Here is an 18,927-nt window from a genome sequence, read left to right as displayed (position 1 = left end):
GGAAGAGTAAAACATCTCGCACACCCCCTTCCCCCGCACGACTATAAATAGGATCATTTGTCTATAAAATTGTAAAAGTACACCTTTGCATAACACTGTATCCGTATAAGAGAATAAAAAAGAAAGAAATACGGACCAACTTACAACAAAGAATAGCTTTAGTAACTGGAACAGAAAAGATTTAAAGTCCATCTGAATTTCAAAAATTACATTAAATCCTTAATTTAACAATAAATATTTTTTGACTGACCGTGTCAAACCATACGATACTGAAAAATAAAATTACATAAAATCAACAGAGATGAAAGTTGACTTTTCTGAAAATTCTGGGGGGGAAAAAAAAAAAATATATATATATATATATATATATATATATATCTGTACGTGCACACACACAATCACGCATGAATTAGTTTACACAAAACGCTCTTCAAATACCCGACATTCAATGATTAATCTTCCTTTTGTGTGCACACGTGCACCCTTTGTGGCTTCCGTTCTTGCCGAAATTTCGAAATCTCCGAGATATGGCGAGGCCATGAGAATGCGAGGCGAGGGTATTACCGTTGTGGCGACGCCACTCAAGCTTAGCGAGCCTCAGCAGTCGATAGTCCGCCGCTCTCTGCTGTGCGTGCTTCAGCGCGAACATGTACGCAAGCGCGTCTTTTGATTTCAACCAATCAGCGCCGACGCAACGACGTCACACACAACAGCTAAGCTAAGCTAGCCGAGACGACACTCGAAATCGGACGGACACGTTTTTCTGCCAATCTGTGTGTTTCCCTTTTTTGTCCAAATACACTTTTTACGACAACTGTCTTGTCCACGGTGTCTTTTATTCGTTCCAGTGGGGTTTAGCGAGTGTGTTTATAAAGAGACGAAAATCTCTTTCCTGTTACAAGTGTTAGTGTCTCAACGTGGCTACGCTCGTGAAAGCAAAACAACAAACTCAAACGCGTCTTCGTTCAATGTTGGCAACTAATATCTGGATTAATTTGAGGCAATTTTTCCTCAATTCTCCGGAGAGATTTTCATAAACATTTGAAAAACCCGGAATTCTGGGGAAATCCGGAGGACTTTCATCTCTGAATCAATAACTAATAATGGATTCAAACTAATCACCAACATTATCTCAGGAGCACAATATTAAAAAAAAAAAAAAAAACGCAAAACAAAAATATATAAAATGATTTGTGCTCTTTTTTTTTTTTTTTTAATCAAAGATGATGTCTGGATTAATGGCTAGAATGAGCACGTTTTGCAATGCATGGCTTTTCGAAGCGAGGTTTGAAGCAGGACACAGCAACTCTTGGCTCCTGCTCAATGTGTAGCCGGGACCTGCATTTCAGTTTACTGAAGTAGCAGTCACAAAGCGGCATGATTGTTGGCAATATTCGGCACGTTTTCGCTGGAAAAAAAAAACTCTAGCAGCTTATCAGCGTGATTGGGGTGTAATGTCTTTAAGTGGCGCTTTAATTTTTTTAGTTTCATGCTGTCCGGAACCAACATTTTTAGACACAGTAAGCTCACCAATCTTTCCTCGTCTGCCACCGTAGTCATAGTGAAGCCAAGTCCTACATACGCCTCGTCTTATTTCCTCCCTTAGAATGCTCCCTGCGCAAACTCTGCCAATGAGAGCGCCACTGCCCCCTAACGTAGTGGAGGTGCAACTGCATGTTATTTTAGGACAATAAAAAATTTTAAAAAGCACGCGCCCCCCTTGATGGAGCCTCGCGCCCCACTATTGAGAAACACTGGTTTAAGGTGAGCAACTATTGGGTGTCTGTTTTAGTCTTAGAATAAAAGCAGAATCTATTTTCAAGCCGCTGTGGTGGATAACTCATCAGCAATCAAATGTGTAATTGTAACCCACAAAGACAAGGCTGGAAAAAAAAGCACCGAAAATGTGTGTTCAAAAGAACTCCTCTGTGTTACAACAGTACGTCTTGAAATAAATAGTGACTGATCGTTTCGATGAGCAATATTGTTTGTACAACTCTGAAGCATTGATGTCAGCAAGCAACCAGGATGCTTCAAAACTAACGTAGGTATTCCACGGTTGCCACGGCAAGGACAGGACTCAAATTCCATTTCAGGTCAACTTTAAGATTGAAGAATTCATTCTTTTTTCTTTTCTTTGTTTTTTGCAGCTGCAGAAGAGTAAGAAGTAATTCATTCATGGCCTCAAATAATTTGGTGATTTAAAAGAAAAAGATCAGGCCTTAAGTAGGACAGTGAAATGAATAAAACAACTACTTCACTCTGACATCTTGTAGTGAATTTAACAATTAGGTACGTGATAATTGACATGATTGCACCTCAGGGCACTGCTGCACACACAAACGCTCACGTCGTCTCACGATTGACACACTTTCCTCACTCCCCACGGTGTTCTCCAAAATTGCTGCATGCAAAGTGGAACAGGCGTTGCGGCAACAGCACACACATTGACACTCATCATCGTGCGATACTGAAAACCCTTAACTTCATTGGCAAATTGCTGCCAGAGAAAGGCAGCGAGTGAGAAGAAAGGAGCCGGAGAGATGAATAACAATGCTTAAGAGGGGCAGTCATGAAAAACACTGCTGGGGGAGGAAGCCTGTATGGATTTCGGACAAGTACAAAGACGAGAAACAATATCAGAGGGAGGGGATCCGGGGGACGGTCGGGGGGGGACACGCGGGTCAGTGGCTGAAAAAACAAAAGGATCAAGTCAGATAGGAGGGCTACTATCTCTCTTCGCCAGGACGGACCACACAAACGTATCCTCTCGTGCCGACCCAACAGTCACGGACAGACTAAACACACCGCTACTGCAGGCTGTCAGATTAGGAGTGCTTGGAGTGTCTCAGCTAAAAATAGAAAGCAGGATCTATCCTATTACTGTATGAGAGCGGGGGAAATCTTGGAGTACTTATCCGGCAACCTTCAGCTCCCTCGGTACAGTGAAACCCCGTTTATCACGGCGATACATTCCGGGCCCTACCGCATAAAGTGAAAATCCATATGACATTGAGAGACGATCTGATCTGAGACGATCTCCTTTTTTTCACACGCTAAAAAACATTTCAAGTTCTCAAAGTACACCTTTTAAAGTCTTCCGAGTGCCTGCCTTCTCCAAATAAGAGGCGCAGTGTGCTTGCTTCACGCTGTCTATTTGTTCCTCAAGTTGAAAAAAGGAGAATTATTTAAACAACATTCAACCGAATCATGTCATTTCGTCTAATGAAAGTCAGCTAGCTCAATGCTAACGTATAGTGTAATGTGAAACGGTATAGACAGGCTAATGCAGGGGTCGGCAACCCAAAATGTTGAAAGAGCCATAATGGACCAAAAACGAAAAACAAATGTGTCTGGAGCCGCAACAAATTAAAAGCCTCAGAAAGAAGGCAACACACGCTGTATGGATCTATTACCCCTTTCCCACTGCCGCAAAACCACGGGTAAACATGCTTTTTTGGGCAGTGGGAAAGGAGTGTCGATCCGTGTCCACCAGCACGCCATCGGAGGCGGGTTGTGATCGCCTCGGATCGCCTTCGCTTGCAGTGTGAGAGCCTCACACGGGACTTCCCGGTAATTACGTGATGACATAGGTGTGACATACGTGATGAGTCAAAACATCGCGCGTCATCGGCCTCGTATATAGCAGGCTCCCACAACGAAGCTAGGCGATCACCCCTTAAGCTGTTGTCTCAGTAGTAGCAAAGAGTTGACCCTCCGCTGCGTTTCGACCATTTTGAGGACGGTAAGAAGCATGATAAAAGAAAGAACACTCGCTTACATGTTGCTTTGATTACCGCCAAGAAATCTGTCGCACTATCATCTACGCAATCACAGCGTAGTGACGTAAACAGACGCAAAGTGGTGGAAGGGGGGTGGGGGGGGGGCGCAGAATCGCCTTCTGTTGGTCAATGGGAAAGGGACAATATGCCAATTGGTTGTGTGTCGCCACGGATCACTACTACCCACGAATTTCAGTGGGAAAAGGGTGTATATTAGCTATCTTAGCCTGCTATCAAAATGACTAAGTTGGCTACAAATACACAATGAGCCTTCCCGATCAAACAGTTTTTTTCCCCCTGCAGTGCATCCTGTAGAGCAGGGGAGGCCCAACCTTTTTTGACCAAAGCTCTATTTTTCGATCAACCATGCTCCCGCGATCGACCCGTGACCGCACACGCACGCTTTTACACACGCATGACATAATGAGCAATAGCCATAACGGCGGCTAAGATGAACATTGCACGGCACACACTTTTGCAGCGTGTTAATTTTCGTAGCTGACGTTTTAAAATGCTTTTCTTGGTCCTTCAGATTGCCATTCTTTGTCAGTTCCCTCGTGAATTGGACATGAAACGCCGTTTCTTCTTACAACACCCACCTGCCTGGCATCCCGCTCTGCTAATAGAAACGTGTGTCGCAGGCTAGGACGCAAATCTCTGTTGACAGAAATGTTGAAATGTAATATTTATTCAACATATTTTTACAGCATTGGAAAATGTTAAGAATGTTTGTCCTCCTACAGAAACCATACTTAAACGAAATATATATTTTCACTCCCCCATCTTTTTCCATTTTCAAACATTCTAAAAAGCTCCAGGGAGGCACTAGGTGGCGCTAAAGAGACACATGCAGCTCTGGAGCCGCTGTTGCCGACTTATGTAAAAGCGCATAGATTTATCTCATCGTATACCCTCATATAACTGCTACATTGACACACACTGAGGAGCAACACACAACTAACTAGCTTACCGGTTTCAAGGCTTGAAAAAGGCAAAGTTTCAGAACCGTTTAAACTTTCCATCAGTGATTTTTTTTCTTTTTTAATTCGGCAGTGTACGCAAAGTGACATGACACCCTCCCCCAGTGACCCCAACATTTCCCCAAAAAGTAAGCAATATCACATTTTCAAGCGCATCATCCAACACTCTTTGACAAATGTCAGTATATCAATGTAATGCTCACTGTCTTGAAAACAAATGTTTGCAACCAGCTCCAAGAGGTCATGTGTCTACAATTGATGGAATAAATTCTATGGACCAGCTACTGAGGCAGAAACTATGGCTAACCAACATGGCTAACACTGGCTAATTTGCTGATTAATAAGTAATCTTTGATGTTTATTTACAGGCACATTTTGTGTCCCCAAATGTACAAATATGGGTTCAAATGCAATAAAAGCACCAATAAGACATCAAAAGAACAACAGAAGCAGCAAAATAGAAAAAAGAAAACACACAAGTGTAGCGCAAGTGTTTTGTTAGGATGCTGAGCTTGTTTCCACTCTGATGTTACCACAAAGTGGCAAAGAAAAGAGAAGTAGGGAGCCAATCCCTGAGAAACTCATACTTTTACTGTTGTACTCAGTTTTAAGAGTATTTACAAAAAGACAGTTTTTGATATTGTTCACGTTTACTCATGTACCCAATATTCTACATTGCATTCAATGGAAAATAGTTTGCAAAATGATGCATTTCAGAGCTGTAAATGATCCAGTGGATCTTATACCGACCCTATGTCTATTGTGGACATCCTCTGCCTCTTGTTGCTTGTAATTCCGCTGCATCTACGACCAGCAGACCTCAATGCTGCCTGGCATTTTACGACACTACGAGGAACTACACCGAACAACCGTAAACTGGGACTTGCCTATTTACTGCTGCTGTGGAGCCTTGACTTTGGGCTTGTCCCTTCATGAGTCTCCATACCGACTCTTTCGCATAATTTGTTTTGTACAGTTTTTATCCCTGATGCATCCCACCCATTTTTCATCTGGGCTTGGAACAAGCAGCGGCCGGGCATATGATGACACAATCTTTATTAGTGGCACAGTCGGGAAATTTACATGCGCTGGCCTGGAATCGAACCCAACGCTGTCTACATCACTCCACTATCAATGCACTTGCCTGAATAAACTCATAAATAAATAACTGCTTCAAAATCTGCAAAAAGTAGGGGAGGTAGCGATAAACCAGGATATACCGGGGGAACGCTAGCCTACAAAAAAGCGGCAGACACACACACACGCGCACACACATACAGGGGTATCCCAGCTGGCTAGCTGGGACCCAGAGGCCATTAAGACATTTAAAGGAGACAGTGCAAGAGCGGGGAGGAGAGGGCGCACGGGGGATTGGTCAAGGGAAGAGTAGAAGCGTGCTCTGTGCATGGTTACATCCACAGGGGCAAAAAATGTTGAATATAAACAAACAGTGACAGAAGTAGCGGCAGCTTGCAGGCGAGCTTTTCTCTCTTGTAAAGTGTGCCTCGGGAAAAGCAAATAATGCTCACTAAACAACTTTGAAGCCACCAGGGGGAAGCTACGGTGCTGGATAAACATGTCGCTTACCATTATCTAGAAAGAGAAACGAAAGCCATCATTCAGAGCAGCTTACAATGACTCCCCAGTGAGCATCCACACGTCATGCGGCGTCTGCCCAAGTCCGTGCTCCAACTCCTCGAACCAGCCGGCAAGAGAACGCAAGCAGACCAGAAGAGGAAGAAGACGTGCGGCAGCCGGCAAGTCGGAGAGAGAGGAGGAGAAAAGAGAGACTCCCTCTGTTCTCTGCCAGCCGGTCGGCGGGCGCTCTCCTCTTCCCTCCCTCCATGGTTCCCTCCCTGGAGCTTTTCTCCACCTCCCTCCCTCTATGGTTCCCTCCCTGGAGCTTATCTGTCCAGAGACTGTTACTTATTCCGACCTCTTCCTAGCCCCTTGCTCACCTTCCCCCAGCACACTCTTGACTCACAATTGTGTTCCCAAAGCACCATGATCATGAGGAGCTCCGCTGTGGTACTGAGGGATGATCGGCATCGGTATAGTAGTTTTGAAGCCCTGATCGAAGATGCCAGTTTTTGTTTTTTCTGTGAAATACATCTAGAATTTTGTCAAGGTAACCACGACATCCATTGGTTGCTTCCAAGCAGAGAAATCCTTTATGGTGCAATTGTTCAGCTTGAGAAAAACAAACAGTGATCAGGCGCAATGCATGAGCTCCATAAATGATGTGTCATCTTAGGCAGCGGGACAGGGTCCAGCCCAATGAATTCAACAGGGACCAACACAACTTTGTAAACAAAGGACAGCAATGGTAGACAGCTAGCGTTTTATTCTTTGGGCGTGGCATTTTCATTTGTTCATTTCATATCGTTCCTCACGCTGATTATGATCCGCCGGACAAAATTTAATGTATATTCCGCTGTATAATTTTGATGCACATCACACAAAGGGGGAAGTGTGCGGCTGTTTCTAGCTCGAAGACAAGCTTTGCTTCAGAAGAGATGCTTCATATTCTTCCAGTTCCATTCCTACTTTTATATGGAGCGGATGAATCACTGTTGAGCCTGCAACTTCAGTTGGTATGCCAATTTAATGATGCTGAAACGTTATCTGGTGGTTTTGGACTATTTTGGTCCCCTTCACAACAATGAAAACTGAGTAACGTGGTGGAAACTAGAAAGAGCTGGAGAAATACGAGCGGGATAGAGAGGGGTGAAAGTTGATCCCCCTGTGATCTCATCAAGCTGAGTCGCCAGCAGGCGGCTAAGAGGAACACCCGTCTCACCTTCCTCCCCCCAACCTCCCATCTTACAAAGAGCTCACACTGAGCGACCGATCGGATCAACTCCCAACCGCGCCTTCTTGCTTGTATACGAAAACGGCATGGTGACACATGCCGCTGCACGAGACCAGCACGCGGCACTGAAAATGCATTTCATCAGACCACCTAGGTTATTATAGTTAATGACAATTAGCCCAATAACTACAACTAAACTTGAAAAAGTGCATGTAATTGATTAAAAAAAAGAAGAATAAAAAGAAAACACTGCATCTTGTATGCGTAAAACTAAAACGATTATTATAGTGAATGTCATGGATATCATACATTTAGCTTTCGGGGCTCATTTTACTATTCACACTGCCAGTTGATTTTTTTTCTGTAAAAGTGGGCATACAAAATTACACACGCTGTACATTTAACCACACAAGTACTTCATCTTACAGAAACAGCTTTGTCTCAGCTAGCTTAAAGCTAACACACAATGCAAACTGGAATGCATGGGCTAACAAATAGCATCCATGTCACGATATGAACCTTTTAAAAAGCAAATATTCAAATAAAAACAACAGAAAGATGATAGAAGACCACTCGCAGGCATCTCTGCTGTCTATTCTGCAAAAAGGAGTTCGAGTTGTGCAGCTTTGTCTCGACATTTATCTTAGTGACTTTTCATCGAATCTCTTTGTTTTGTCTGCCTGTGTTCACCTCACTGCCTCCCTGAAGGCCAGGGCACACACAAAAGAAGCAGCATATTTGCCTCTCGGGCAAGTGTAGGAGCATAATTCAGTGTGTATGAAAGCAGAACTCAACCCAACTATATAGATCGCTCGCTCGTTTGTACGTGCTCTCTCTCTCTCTCTCGACGAGACAATGCTTGTATCATCAAGGGAAAAAAACTGATGAAAGGAGGAAATATGTTACGTTATTTAAGCAACTTAATATGCCACTTGAACAGGAATATTTGACACTTAAAGCCTCAAAAAAAAGTTAAAATACCAGATGTTTTAAGACTAGCGTACAATAAAGTGCACAGTAAACCCCCATTAGCAGGTGATAGACATGGAGCACTGCGAATAGAGAAAAAGTGAGTCATTGAAGCCCCCTGAAAAATTTGTATCTGCCTTTAGATGCCACAAAATGGTGGCAAAGCATTCATTCATTCATTTTCCAAAGATCCAAATAAAACTTGGCTACACACTTCACCACACACTTGTTGTGTCCAAGGACCGGCAACCCGAGGCCAAGGCCATGGCCAAGGACTTGGAAAATTTTCCGAGGCAAGGCCAAGGCCAAGGACTTGAGAAATTTTCCGAGGCCAAGGCCAAGGACCAAGGACTTGCCTCCGAGGCCAAGGACCAAGGACTGATTTTGAAGCTGAGGCCTAGCCGAGGACATGTATAAAACAATGCCACATACCACTTGGCAGGTCTTCATGATTTGCAACACCCCTCCATCATAACCCCTTGCACTCCCTAACGCTTGAATGAAGTGTTTTTATTCAAAGAGTAGAACAGTCAGGGTACGTTTTATTTATACTAGAAATACAAAAATAAAAGCATATGATATACATTTACGAATTAATGTTTTAGTGCAGTAGTTTCTTAATATGAAGTAAATCAACACTCAACAGGCATGACATGGCACGGAACACAAGTTGAGAAATGACTTTGCATATAAGTCAATCACTGAGTGCAGAAAAAGCGGTAATCTCTCAGTGATAATTTTACAGTTTACCGGCAGCGAGTCCCAGGGACTCGCTGATCAGAAAAGTATGAATCCCATTATGCAGAGTCCCAAATTTCGAATTCTGAAACGGTCTACTTATTCAATTGCATATGATAATAACACAAACAACAACATATACATACAATGATAAACAAATGCTGCAAAAATTTAAATAATTCAGGAGCAGGCCTGAGGATTTCGGAAATTCACGGTAACCGTTTTTTGGTTCCGTCGGATTACCCAATGGGAAACCACGATAACAAATGTTGGGTTCCGTAAACGTTCATCATGGGAACCCATTTTTCTATTTTGACTGATATTGATAATCAAGAATTCCGAAACTCAAAAGTATAATGTTTCAAGGGTCAATGTTTGAAAACGATGCATTAACAATGAACATTACATCAGCAGCTGTGCACTTCAGATTTATTCCAAAAGATAAATGGATCAAACACTGGTGTACTCATGTGGCATCATCACAGTATTTTTTTCAATCTCACACTGCAAGTGGTGAGTTTTTTTCGTCGCCATCTCAAACTTTCATGCGCGCGATTCCTCAGTTTGCGGACTAAAATAACAACCTGCATGCGCACATAACGTCATCTGTTGCGTCGTCCCCCCAACACTGAAAACAAAACAAAACGAAAGTAAATGAGAAGAAACACACTCACACACCACACCACATCACAAACACACATACAGGTGCAGTGAAATCGCGTTGATCACACAGTCAACTCAAGTGCGGTGACTTTTATTGTTAAACTATTTTTCGGTACCGTGAAAATGACGCCACGGAGACGACACGCTCCCGGTAACGATTGTTACTGTGAAATCCTCAGGCTCGCCGTAGTTTTTTTGTTTGTTTGTTTGTTTTGACTGAGAACTTTCCTTGCGTCCCAAATACGCACATTATTTGGAACTGTGTGTCCTGTGGGAAAATTATGCGTCTCGGACGCGGGACGCAAAGGTAACGAAGATGGTTGATCTCTAAACATTCTCTGAGTACTACTATTATTACCACTACCACTAATACTACATTAATTAATACCTTCAACTTCACAATAATAATAAATAATTAAATCAACCATGAGTTTAAACTATGTATTATCAATATTCATTATTCCAAACATGAGAAAGCATTCAGCAAACATAACTGGAATCGAGCAAAAGGACTCCAAATCCCAAGGGCCAAACCCGGAAGTGAAGTTCTGGCATTATTGACTCCAGCTGTAACGCAAATTACTTGGTTCAAACAAACATTCTAGTGCCACCACACAAACGTGACGACTGTGCGAACATAACTAAATAAAAGACACCACTGTTACAGAAAGGCTTTACACGCTATTTAAACTGCCGATCGCGAACGGAACGAACCGTGATTGAAACTAACTGTGATGCTGCTCTTTACACCTTGCACTGACTGTCACCTGTCAGTGGCAGCCCCGCCCCACTTAAAGCGCCAGATAAAGTCATCAACATGGGTTTCCCTGGATGGATTTTGTTTGATTTCTCCATGATTTTTGCGGTCCTCGGGCCCACCTTATATCTGTGGACGAAGGATTAGAGGCTCAAATCCTTCGTTGCGTCGGAGGACCGGCAACCCGAGGCCAAGGCCAAGGCCAAGGACTTGACTCCGAGGCCAAGGCCAAGGACCAAGGACTTGACTCCAAGGCCAAGCCCAAGGACCAAGGACCGACCTTCGGTCCTCGAGGCCAAGGACCGGCTCGAGGAACACATCACTGCCATATACCTGTAGTACTTCCTTGGCACAGAGATGCCAGAAGATGGTTCCAAAGCAATATTGTTATTGCTATGGTCTGAGCTGAAAGACAACAAATGGGAGTGATTTTTTTTAGCAAATAAGAGCAGGTTGTTTGTGACTGCTGAAAATGTTTCTCCATAATGAGAGCTATCAGCAAAGTTTGATGTGTAGTATGTAAAGATCTACTATTTCCAGCACTTTGGGTGGCGACAAAAAAAAGGTTGTATTTCATATATTTGGTGTTTGGTGCCGCATATGTCGCCCTGGGAAATGTCATTTGTGGACGGTCCCTAACTCTAAGAGAAATGTATTCGTTTTGGAAAAAATTGTCACAAAAGGGTTGAAGAAGGAATCCAGAAGAGTCAGATGTGGATAGAGCCACGTTACTATCTGAGCCATTCCGCCCCTACTGTGGGTTCATGTATTGCTGGCGGAATTACTTTTATCTTTTTTGGAGACACCTGTAATATCCAGTACTACCACACAGTGGCATGGCTCAGGGGGAAGAGTGGCTGTCTCCCAACCTGAAGATCGTCAGGGATTTGTTCCTGTGCCGTGCAAGTGACAAAATAATAATAATAATACTATGCAAGTAAAATTCACTCAAAAACTAAAATATCACACCCATTTTTTTTCTGTGTGGGGACGTGGATTTACGTGTTGCTATGAAATCACTCACTGAGACAGGCGACTTGTCCATTTTTCCATTTGCTCGATTTGAAACAATGCTGCGCTGCGCTCGGCTACTGCCAGAGTCACACGAAAGAAGACTTGACACTTCCGCCTCCTTGGCCGTTTATGCACGCTGATTCGCCGAATGAAGATTTCATCACTCCCTCCTAGTTTACAGCCAATCAATGGGCCTGTTTATTTTTTCTTCTGAAAGTGAATAAAGACTTGATAATGTCAAATTGCATATCGTGAAAGCAACGATAATATCCATGACGACATACACCTATCTGTACCTCTCAAAATGCTTATTTTAAGCCAAACTTTCTCGTGACAAGTTATAAAATGTCACTGAGAAGTGACCTTATTAAAAATTTTCAACGGAAAAATGCTTGATGCAAGTGAAACGCTAAGACACAAAAAAAGCATGATTAGTAGAAAGAAGGAGTATATTTTGCCTTGAAACGATATTTCATCTTGCTTAAATTTTGTAGTGAGTGCTCTTCCGATTTTGCGCGTGTAGCTGATTTCTTTTCATTGCTCTGTGACGCGACGTCATCGTTCAAGAGTTTCCCCAGGGGGACATTGGCCACCTAGGCCATCTGGGAAGTGACGCAATCATTATGACAGCACACGCATTGAAGGGAAATGTCACATTGGGACATCAAAACTCACTGACTCACACCAACATTCATCTATGACCCGCTTACACAATTTGTACTTTTCACCATCATGTCACATAGAAAACTGAACCGCGCAACCACATGGACAGAGTTTAGCAGTCTTGTTCAAAAGTACAGTACAAGACTTGCATGCAGTGCATGGATGGACGGCTGTATTCACACACACACACACACACACACACACACACACACACACACACACACACACACACACACACACACACACACAAACACTCACACTCATTTGTTCTGTACTCAGAGTCTTCAAACGGACTACCATGATTGCAGACCTGTATGTCTGAGGGCCAGCCAGCCCACTTCCTGTATGAGTTTCCTTTTCCCAGCGGTTGCGAAGCCATCAGAGCGCCAAAGGCACTGATGACACAACATCTCCAGCGATATTATGACCATTTCATTGCATCACATGTCTGCGCACTTTGCAGCGCTCGGGCTCTCAGACGTCCACGCTTAACAAAAGTGCACACGCATGCACATCCGAGGTGAGTCATGGATTAGTCACAGCAGAGTGTGTCTCAGCTCTGTCAAAAGCACGCTGTTTAACTTAGAGGACGATTTGTTTGTGCTATTTCACTGCAAATTGAATATCAGTGAACATGGGCTCCTGGGCACTCGGCCCATTACTGGTCAATAAAGATGTCGAGTGAACAACAACTTAATGCGTTTTGGTGAAACAATGAATGGGGTGAATCCTACTCGCCACTGTCGGGATGTCTAAAGAACTCATTCCGATTGGGACTGTTTTTGTATAAAACCCAGCCAAGGAAGTGAAAATGGAATGACATTTTACAACTGAATACAGCTAGAACTGAACACAGCTTCCTTTTTGTCTAATCGGACTCTTTTTAAGATGTTGCAAGTGTGTCTCTCAAAGGTTTTGTCCTGTTGTCCGAATTTGTGAGGTCTGAGGTAATTGGTGTTGCGCATGAGATGGCAGTATGTCACTCTTGACCAGAGGTGGGCAAACTACGGCCCGCGGGCCGAATCCGGCCCGTTGGTCTTTTTAATCCGGCCCGCCGAAGGTTGGTACACAATTAAGGTTCGATGTCAATGACTGCATTCATTTCATTTGGACTTGTAATGACAGGCATTTCAACGCCAGGTGGCACAGTTACTTGAAGTTGCAGAGCATAGGGAGGAAGGGGGAGACGATACGGAAGCCCACAGTAGCGCCAAGTCAAGCAAATCCCGTTCGATACGACGGAATAATGTACTCTAAAAGTCTGAAAAACGTGCCAAAAAATGCAAAATACTGCTTTTTAAATAAAGAAATCCAATTAATATTATGTCGAATTTAGTTCACCCTTTTGATCCGGCCTTCCATAATATTTTCTGGTTCTCATGTGGCCCTATGCAAAAAATAATTGCCCACCCCTGCTCTTGATGCATGTGAAGGCGCGCTTCTCAGTCACGTGATAGGTTACCGCTAAATGAAACACAGGAGCTAGCAAAATGAGTAAAAAACAAATGTCTTTATAAAGTTTCTAGAGGAAGAGGAAAAGGCCCAGCCAGGAGACAGAAGATGGGCCTATAACTTTCAAGAAAAAGAAGGCTACATTTAATAGACAGTATCAAGAGTCCTACTTAAAATACTGATTTATCTCAATGGGAGATTCCCATGCACCAAGCCCACTCTGCATAATATATGGCGATGGTGAGTCGTATTTTTCATAAACTTTGTATTTGCGCTATATCTTATTTTGAAGGCCTGTTTAAACATTACCATAGCGACTAACACAGTTTTCATACAGGTAATATCATATGATTTTGTTGTACTTACCTGCCACAACTTAAAGGCCGGTCCCTGAAAATATTGTCTGACATTAAACCGGTCTGTGGGGCAAAAAAGATTGGGGACCGCTGTACGAAAAGACTTTTTTTTTTTTTGCTTTGTTTTTACATGCCTGGCTCGTACACCTTTCATCTATGCATATGATCTTGTGACACACCCACGTCGCATATTTCAATATGTTTGAATGTAGTCGGAAGTACGTTTGAACATTTCCGCCAGTGAAAATATTTTTACTTCTTTACTACTTTGCTTCTGTAGCTAAGCCTTATTTGCAATGATGTGCAAAAGATGTGTTGACACCCGAACGGACAAACCTTGTGGGGAACATTTCCTTTTTCACATACAGCCAGATAGGTTTAAATTTTTTAGAAACTCAATGTTATATTTCCTTGGGTGGTCTCTATGTGATATTAAAATTGGTTTTGTGAACTGAAACCTTTATGTGTGAAAAATATGTAAAGAAGACAGAAATCAGGAAGAGGTCAAATACTTTTTCATGGCACTGTAAGACCCTATTCAGGTCTTTTCTTGTTGTTGTCTAATAATATTGGTGGCCATATTGCCGAGACTGAGATAAGTCTGTCGTCGTCACCACAAAGCTATTGGCAAGCAATGTTTCCAGCCGAGTTTGGCAGAGAGTTGGGGATCCGCCTTGTGATGTCGCACTTAGCTTGAAGAGCCCAAACAAGAGAGAGCAGCAACGTATGAGTGACGTACACGTATGACCGTGACTCAGTCCTAATGTTTTCCTGTAACGAGACATGCATGGAAAGCTTGTGTTTTGGATGCAGTGGCTGAGTGAGAATGAGGAGTGGAAGCAGCCGATCACCTCCCGTTGCCTCCCTTACCAGCCTCTCAACGGCTGTGCACAGATGGCCAGCATGTGTATCGACGTGCACGTAAGAGACAGACAGTCGCTTGCTGCGTCGGTCAATAAGCTCTTACTTTGTTTTCATACAGGGTGACGCCTGAACGGGGAGGAACCTGTCATAAGAGCATATTGCAGACATTGCTCCCCTTTGCACCAAGGCTCCCGCAGATCAAAAGCGCATTTTACTTTAAGATGTGCTGGTAAATACAAATAGGCAGTGATTATTATAAATTCAAGCCAACTAACTTGTCTCTTTTTCTTATCGGGTGGACATTTCACCTTTGACTCATAGACTAAAATTCATGAAATTGATTTTTTTTAAATTAATTTTTAATTGGATCGGGGAACAGGATTGATTGACGATGCTGTTCTCCCTTCGACAAGGAGTGGAGTCCTTTTTGCCTCAAAATATAGTTCATCAGTGTACCAGAATTCTTCACCATTAATGAGTTGATTATAAATTGAAATCAAGAAACCGTGATCATAATAGTGTGCCGAAAAGTTTTCATCAGAACGCACAGTATAGAGTGGGTCAAAATAAGGTCTACACACCCCTATTCAAATTACAGATTTGAGTGGTATTCAAAATGAGGTCATTTCAATACTTTTGAATGTGACCTATAATATTTGCGAGTCAAAGAGAAAAAATACATATTTCAACAAATTAGTTCTTCACCACACCCATCAACCGTTCATTCGTTTTGCCACTTTGTTCATTTGCCTGTTTAGGAAATTTGCCATAATTAGTTTTGGGCATCATTTCTGTTTGGGTTTGTATTGTTCAGTTCATTTGTGTGGCAGTAAGGTAGTGGGATTCAGGAGTTTTTCCTGAGTGTTCCTCTAACTTTGTCGTGTCATGTGCCCCTTGTTAAGATGGCACCACCCTTCACCCCAAACTTTGATCGCACACTACTTTTTACTCCTCCCAACTCCCACACCTCTGTTAGAGCCTTCCTCTGTTGAAAGGGACATAACTCAATCAGTGTGCCATTCAGAATGAGATCTCTTTAATGTAGAACTATGAGAAAATTTGTGAATTCCAACTAGGTTTCAACCTAAATGAAGTCCCAAATGACTTTTTAGAGCAACTAAAGCACACTGTCGTGCTGGAGCCGCGAGGCGATCACTGACATTTGTTTTTTACGCCGTTACTTAATGCCAATGTCAGGCATTTAGGCTGTTGTTATTGCAAGTCCTCACTGAAATGAAAAGAAATGTTGAACGAGCACAAAAGTCCAGTGTGACCCATCTTTGCTTTTTAACTCCAATTTGGCTGGTGTTGGTCTTTCCTTCTCTGAGCCATCTGTACAGAGTAATTGCACCATCCATTGTTGGTTCTCCTGCCTTCCCCCGTCACACTCCGTCCTCACCCTTCAGCTGCGGGCTGCAGCTTTATCACTGCTGTTTCTTTCTTACGCGTGGCCCTTTGCCCCCTTTTTTCACCCCACTAGCATGCATCTCCCAGCCCCCAACAGCCCCACAAGTCTCACTCTCCCCTGGGCCATGTGGACAGCTGGATGGCTTTTGTGTTTGACACGTATGTTGGCAGAAGGCAACGCACGCTCACATGCACTCGCAGGCCTAATTCTCTGCGCAGGATGACAACAGGGCCCCCCATTGTACCATAGATTAACTCGCGGGCGGGCACACACACACACACACACACACAGGTGTCCCAGAAGCCCACAAGGTCCCTTAAGTGGGAATATGTTATGAGGCAGAAAGTCAGAAGCTGAGAGGATGGGGGAGGCTAAATCAAGGGACGGACTTGGTTGAAGCTTCACTTGTCTGCTTTTTCACAATGGTATCATTCAGCCCAAATCCTTTTTGGCCCTAAAATGACAGGAAGTTGTTTTCAGCATATTTATCACAGGGGATGCATGACAGACCCACCTACAAGCTCTAAAAGGCCACGATACAGAGGCCACTTATTTCTTGTTGTTGGCATTTTTTAATCTATTCTTTTTTTTTCTTCTTTTTTTTTGGTACACCCGCATGGACAAAGCGGTACACAACTAGACAAGTTATTTGGCTTGAATTTGTAATAATGACTGTATTTACCAGCACATCTTAAAAGTAATCTTACACCTTTAATCTGTGGAGGGAGCCTTGGAGCAAAGGGGAGCAATGTCTGCAATATGCTCTTATGCCAGGTTCCTCCCCGTTCAGGCGTCGTCCTGTATGAAAACAAGGTAAGAGCTTATTGACCGACGCGGCAAGCGACTGTCTGCCTCTTATGTGCATGGGGAGGCAGCGGGAGGTGATCGGCTGCTTCCATTCCTCATTCTCGCTCAGCCACTGCATCCACAACACAAGCTTTCCATGCACGTCTCGTGACAGGAAAACATTAGGCCTGAGTCACGGTCATACGTGTACGTCACTCATACGTTGCTGCTCTCTCTTGTTTGGGCTCTTCAAGCAAGTGCGACATCACTAGGAGGATCCCCAACTCTCTGCCAGACTCGACTGGAAACATTGCTTGACAATAGCTTTGTGGAGATGACGACAGATGTATCTCAGTCTAGGCAGTACGGCCATCAATATTATTTGACAACAACAAGAAAAGACCTGAATAGGGTCTTACATCTTCTAGTTTCTGTGGCCAATAAATAAATAGCATTCTGAGTTATTTTAAAAGTGGCAGAAAGCGGCGGATTATTTGCTCATTGTTTTTTCTTATTAACACATTAAGACATTTCAACATAAAAAAAAATATGACATTCAACACCGCTCCCCCCAGGGGAAAAAAGCAGATTTTTGCTGAGAACACATTGTAAAGTTAAATATTTACTAAAAGGACAAATGTGAAAGTGTCAAATGTTCTTCCTGTAATTCATAACATTATTGCTTTAAGCGTTAAGGTACCAAAAAATAACTTTTATTCATTATATTTTTTTAATTAATCCGCTGATTAATCGTTTATCAGAATTTCATTCTCCTTAAAAAAAAAAAAAAAAATCCACAGCGGTCAGACACTCGTGACAACACTTGAAGTGTCGTACATAACCTCGTAGAGACTTAAGACAATGCAAACTGCATGTCAGCCAAGTAGGAGTCTGTGAAAGTTTTTAAATCCATGCTATTTTTTGGGGGTACGGGGGGTGTACAGCGGGGCCCTCAGTATGCAACGTTTCTACTTTGTAAATCCCAATAGGCACATAAACAAGCTACCAGAGAAGTCATAATCACAGGAAACACTTTTGTGAAAACACTTCCAGGGCATGAATGAAATCATCAAAAGGAAAAACTGTCCATAAAGTGAAACCTCAATTGATTTTGCTGGATAAAATCTCAAATTCAGGATAAATAAATAAATAAATAAAACATATGACAACTCTTTTCATCAAAAAGGCGAAATGGCCACTCTACCACGAAATGCATTTTTCTTTTTATTTATCCCTGTTATTTATTTAAACTTGGTTTTTGTATTTTTATTGGGGAAGGACACAAGAAAAAGATCTTCCCAAATGTATTCCAGGTACTTCATCTCCAAGCGTCTGCCCTCTCAGCTCTCTTTCTTTTGTCAACCCATCTTTGCCCATCTCTCCTTCAGACCTTTACACCCACCCATCATTTTTCAATCCACTGCCAGGCCTTCACTCTCTCCTGCCCCTTCTTCCCTGCATGCACTCTCACAAACAGCTGCCGCTGTGCGTCTGTCGCCCGTGACCTCTCTGCGCCACGTGCCAAGTCCTTCTAGCGACGGCCCCCAAACAGCCTCGGTCACTAATGCGTGTATGGAGACGGATGCGTGCACAGGCGCGCACACTTCCCATGCACACATGATGAGTGGATGTCTCCCTCACAGTGGAGACTCTGATCACATGGCATTCATTTGTCAATTAAGG

The 18,927-nt window shown here is 43.0% G+C and overlaps 1 protein-coding gene across 2 annotated transcripts in view; it reads right to left on the bottom strand.

Moving 5' to 3' along the window:
* The window catches only part of spsb4a (splA/ryanodine receptor domain and SOCS box containing 4a), a 72,001-nt gene that overhangs the window by 35,808 nt on the left and 17,266 nt on the right, over positions 1–18,927 (bottom strand). Inside the window, exon 1 of one of the 2 annotated variants that reach the window (XM_086130081.1) lies at positions 6,350–6,561. The exons of the other annotated variant lie outside the window; for it this stretch is intronic. The gene's annotated coding sequence lies outside the window, so the exon portion shown is untranslated. Of the gene's footprint in view, positions 1–6,349; positions 6,562–18,927 lie in introns of those variants that run through there. 2 annotated transcript variants of the gene reach the window in all.

Source organism: Hippocampus guttulatus, chromosome 14 (assembly GCF_054856545.1).
Source record: "Hippocampus guttulatus isolate MCC_2025c chromosome 14, RoL_Hgut_1.0, whole genome shotgun sequence".
In the NCBI taxonomy this organism is placed as follows: domain Eukaryota; kingdom Metazoa; phylum Chordata; class Actinopteri; order Syngnathiformes; family Syngnathidae; genus Hippocampus; species Hippocampus guttulatus.
This window is presented reverse-complemented; position numbering and strand designations above follow the sequence as displayed.